The sequence below is a fragment of the Cucurbita pepo genome, unplaced genomic scaffold, assembly GCF_002806865.2.
Source record: "Cucurbita pepo subsp. pepo cultivar mu-cu-16 unplaced genomic scaffold, ASM280686v2 Cp4.1_scaffold000254, whole genome shotgun sequence".
NCBI classification, from domain to species: domain Eukaryota; kingdom Viridiplantae; phylum Streptophyta; class Magnoliopsida; order Cucurbitales; family Cucurbitaceae; genus Cucurbita; species Cucurbita pepo.
The window spans coordinates 6,810-11,581 of record NW_019646505.1 but is presented as its reverse complement, the minus strand read 5'-3'; the positions used below and the strand labels follow the sequence as shown (position 1 = coordinate 11,581).

At 40.5% G+C, this 4,772-nt stretch overlaps 1 long non-coding RNA gene across 1 annotated transcript; it reads left to right on the top strand.

Annotated features, from left to right (window-relative positions):
- Positions 1 to 2,652: 2,652 nt before the first annotated feature.
- LOC111784656 lies at positions 2,653 to 4,287 on the top strand. Its single transcript, XR_002813574.1, has 2 exons — positions 2,653 to 2,811; positions 4,018 to 4,287. It is a non-coding gene; the product is annotated as an uncharacterized LOC111784656 (long non-coding RNA).
- Positions 4,288 to 4,772: the final 485 nt, after the last annotated feature.

The following is a 4,772-nucleotide window of genomic DNA, read 5'->3' as shown; positions in this document are numbered from 1 at the left end:
TTTATTTAATTTCGGTTACATTTACATAATGGCTAATTATGGCCATAAAGTAGGAATGTTACAACTCTTGGAATACCTTTAGTAGTTTCATTTTTGAGGCTATATAAAGCCATGTATGTTGTATTTGTAAGGTAGACTTGGAAAATATAGAAAGAAGCATTTGTGCTTTTCTTTAGCCAATGGCTAAGTTTCTTTGCAATTCTATGTAGTTTAGATTGCATGTAGAATCATTCAAGCTCGACATGATCAATCTTGCTTGTGGAGTGATTCGAATCTCAAACAAGTGTTTGAGATATTTGATCAACAAGAATCATTGAAGCTAGACATGATCGATCTTGCTTCTGGAGTGATTCGAATCTCAAACAAAGTGTTCTTGGCTTGAGATATTCGATCAACAAGGTAATCCGAATCTTATTCCCCTTGTAGTGATTCCTTATCTTATCATTTGGTATCAGAGCTTCAGGCTCAAGATCGGATATATGTTTCCTTTGCGTTTCTTTTCAATTTGATTTTTATTTATTTTCATCTTTTTAGTTTTTAATCGACCCAGAGTTCAAAATTCAATCTTTGCTCTATTTAAAATTTTGAGAGGTGAGAATGAGAGCTTCATTTGTGTAAATGAGTGTAAAAAGAGTGTCCTAAAATTTCCTTGAGTGTATACTCGTGAGGAGAGTGTTGTGAGGTCCTTCGTATTTCCATAACTTATTTTTTGCAGCAAAGTTTCACAAATAGATTCGAGGACGAATCCTCTTGAAGAAGTGGAGAATGATATGAACCAAGAGACATCAATCATACAATATACTTCAATGAAGATGTGAAGAAAAGGTTGTCAAAATTATCAAAAGATGTTTCAATTCATGCTACATTGAAGAAGAATGAAGTTTGATTGTTGTAAATTTTGGGTGGGTTACAATTTAGAGTAATTTAGAGTTATTGTATTTTAAGACTTTTTATTTAATTTCGGTTACATTTACATAATGGCTAATTATGGCCATAAAGTAGGAATGTTACAACTCTTGGAATACCTTTAGTAGTTTCATTTTTGAGGCTATATAAAGCCATGTATGTTGTATTTGTAAGGTAGACTTGGAAAATATATAAAAAGAAGCATTTGTGCTTTTCTTTAGCCAATGGCTAAGTTTCTTTGCAATTCTATGTAGTTTAGATTGCATGTAGAATCATTCAAGCTCGACATGATCAATCTTGCTTGTGGAGTGATTCGAATCTCAAACAAGTGTTTGAGATATTTGATCAACAAGAATCATTCAAGCTAGACATGATCGATCTTGCTTGTGGAGTGATTCGAATCTCAATCAAGTGTTCTTGCCTTGAGATATTCGATCAACAAGGTAATCCGAATCTTATTCCCCTTGTAGTTGTTTCCTTATCTTATCAAGCTCAATTACCTTATATATACAGTCGAGTAAATGAATTCAATCCCAATTGAAAGACTCAAGCAAGACTCATTATCTTCTCCCTACCGGTCTCACGGCTTCGCCCGTTCACCTCGTAAACTCTTCTCGTCGAGCTGCTTCGCACCTTTCCTCTGCATTATCCTAAACCTATTTATTCGTGAACTCGTAGGGTTGAACTATTCAAACACAAGGTAAAGCAATTCCATTGCCTTTTCTTTTCCGCTATTCCCTATTAAAGAGGTCATTTCAGTCTTTCACTCTCCTGTAAACAAAGGCTCAACGAAAGATTCCTTAACCAGATTTTATAGTAAGAAAAGAAGAAGAAGAAGGAAGAAACCTTAACCTCGGCTTCTTGATTCTGTTTGAAAGACTCAACATGTAATACTCGAATTTTTAGATGAATAAATAAATAGAATAAATAAATAAAATAAAAATAACAACATAGGGGCAAAATGGTCATTTTTGCCCCTCCTCTTATCCAAGGGGTCTAGTTGTTTGGGCTCCAGGAAGAAAGAGAGAGAAAAGAAAAGAAAAAGAGAGAGAGAATGGAGAAAGGAGAATAAGTTAGGGTTTGGGAGAGAGGAAGAACATAGATGACAAATCGCCATTGGAGATCGAATCCAAGGCAAGAAACATCGAAGCAATACTTCTCTCAGTGCTGGAAAAGGAGTTCGGGTGGTGGAATCCACTCATTCCGGAAAACAGAAAATGTGAGTTGTTCCATATATTTGGACGGCCTTAACTCATCCTGTGTTCAAGAAAAAAAAAAATAAACGAAAAATATATTGTAGAAGTAGAATATGAGATCTACAATTTGCGTGTAGGAACTTTGTTGATATGGATTACGGATTGAAAGATAAGAAAATCGGAAGAAAATAGATCGAAAACGCCAAAAACTCACGTTTCTGGAAAATTTGGAAAAACGCAAGAGGAGAGAGAAGAGGCCTTGCTGCCACGCGTTGGCCGGCGTATGGAGGAGCACGGCAGGACCGACGAGTGACACGTGGCGACTGCGGGTTGGGGAGGCGTGCCCCACTGGCTAGTCGACACGCGTTAGGGCGCGGATTCGCGTCAACCCGAGTCTGATCCGGCGCTCCACACGCGACCCAAGAACACCAAACTGAACTGGCCGCTGGCCCGCGACTGCGCGGGAAGCCGCGCGTGGACACGCGCGCGTAGAAAGCCACTCGTAAAGCACCCTCCAGGGTGCGTGCAGGCACGTGTAGGCGCATGGTTGATCTTTTTCCCTCCGTTCGACCTCCGTTTGCTTGTTTTTCGCACCGATTTCAACTCTGATCCTATTTTTATGTGAATTAGGACCTATCAAGGAAATTCCAGAATTTTTGGAACCTTTTCCGGCAAATAATTCGAGCTTGGGAAGGCACGCGTCAACCAAGTAAGTAGCCATTTGGATTCCCACGAGCAGTACTTGTAGGAACCGCTAGGAATAAGCATGCATGCTACCACCTATGAAACTAGCTAGCCGGTCTTAGCATATTATTATAGAAACTGCGAATATGGGATGATTATGGAAAGCTAGATACAAGATGTGTATTAAAAATCTGTTTTGATTGGAACTCTGATAATGTATGTATGCATGAGGAGGTTGGGAAACTTGTGAAATCTGCGCTCCGGGTAAAGATGGACGTTATCTTTCCGTTGAGCATGTTTGATAATTTTGCATGAACTGCTGCGTGTAAACTCTATTGTATGATGATTGCTTATATTATCTTTCTTGATGAATAGGAAGAAATTATGAGCTTAGATTAGGATGCTTATGGCTAAGTAGGCTAGACGAGACCCTAGATTGGGGAACCTCTAGAATACCATGCAATTAGACCCGCAAAATGATTACCGGCGGAACCAGAACCAAGAATTCCAAACCCGATAGGTTTGTGACACCAGACACGAGAATCCTAGAGAAACACGAATCTAAGTCTAAGGCACCAAGTTCCACCCTAGAAAGAATAATAGGTCACCACGGTAACTGTAGGTAGCCCGCTAGAGTTGAGCAGTGAAGATAGTGTCATCAGAACCTCCACTTCCCTCTCTCCTCCGATACCATACCGTCGAGACAGAGCTCCGGTACGGTGATCGTTGAGCTTTGCAGATCCGGATAGGGAAGTGTGACAGGTGCCCAGGCCTAGTGGTGATAGCTAAGGGGTCTTCTGAACAGGACTCCTGGGCCGTAGAAACCCGTCCCTGAGCGGGGGACGTGGAGCCACTTAGGATGACTCAGTAGCTGACCGGCACATAGGGGGTCGCACCCCGTTTTGTGGATGTATGGTCCCGTGTGAGGGTCGTCAGTTAACCTCCACGGATGATGTTCAGAGAGAGAGTCACGTATTCAGATCCAGCCATACGATCCCCTCAGATTTGCTTATGAGGTCGCGCCTCACCTCAGGACACTGATCATTTCACTGCATAAGATGGGCAAGCCTTTTATGATACAGAAAGGAGAGTTGTAGCTTAGATCACTCTCCTTAGAAACCCGAGAAAGATCGTGGTTACCTACCAAGATAAGGATGCGAAAAGAGCCTACAAGTAGGCTGCTTACTGAGTATATTTTTATACTCACCCCTTTCTCCCCTTTTTTTTTCAGGTACCAGTCGATACGGGGAGGTGTTCGAGAGCTGTGCAGTCACAGAGGGGTGTCGATCCGGAGCGTCAGTCCTTGGTCGGTCTTTTAGAGTCCTTTGTTCGTTTTCATATTTAGAGTCTTTTGTATTTTTCTTCATAATTGTATTTTCCATTTGAAATATTTGATTTTAATTTTGTATTTCATTTTTACATTTGCAATTTCCTTTGTAATATTTTCGAAACAAATCTTCTTTCTCTTTTGTTTTAATTGAATGGTATTTTTATCCTTTTACTTTGCTTTTCTTTCCTTTTATTTTCTTTTTGTTTGTTTTCGATTTTGTCCTTTTAGTCACGAGTTCGATTCTTCGAAGCCTCGAAAATCGGGTCGTGACAGATTGGTATCAGAGCAGTCGGGTTTTGATTCTGTAGACTTTTTTCTAGGATAGAGAGTCGTACACCTCTGTGACTCAGCTTGACGACATACCTCGCCACGACTAGGTACGCTGTCTAACCTTGTTTAGCAGGTTATGATATGATGTAATGCCAGTAAGAACTTGATGTATGTTTTGGGTTAACGCTTTAGGGTGTTAAAAGTGAACATTCCCTCTGTATGTTGATGCTAGATTCGAGTTATTGTGAGGAGGCCGAGAGGGGTCATGTTTTAGTTTATTGGCCTTAGGAAGACAAAAATGTGACTCCGCAGAGCGCCTGACGTCCAACCCTTAGAAAAGTACATGAGATTTTCTTTTTAAGGCCCAGTACGAGATGATATACCTA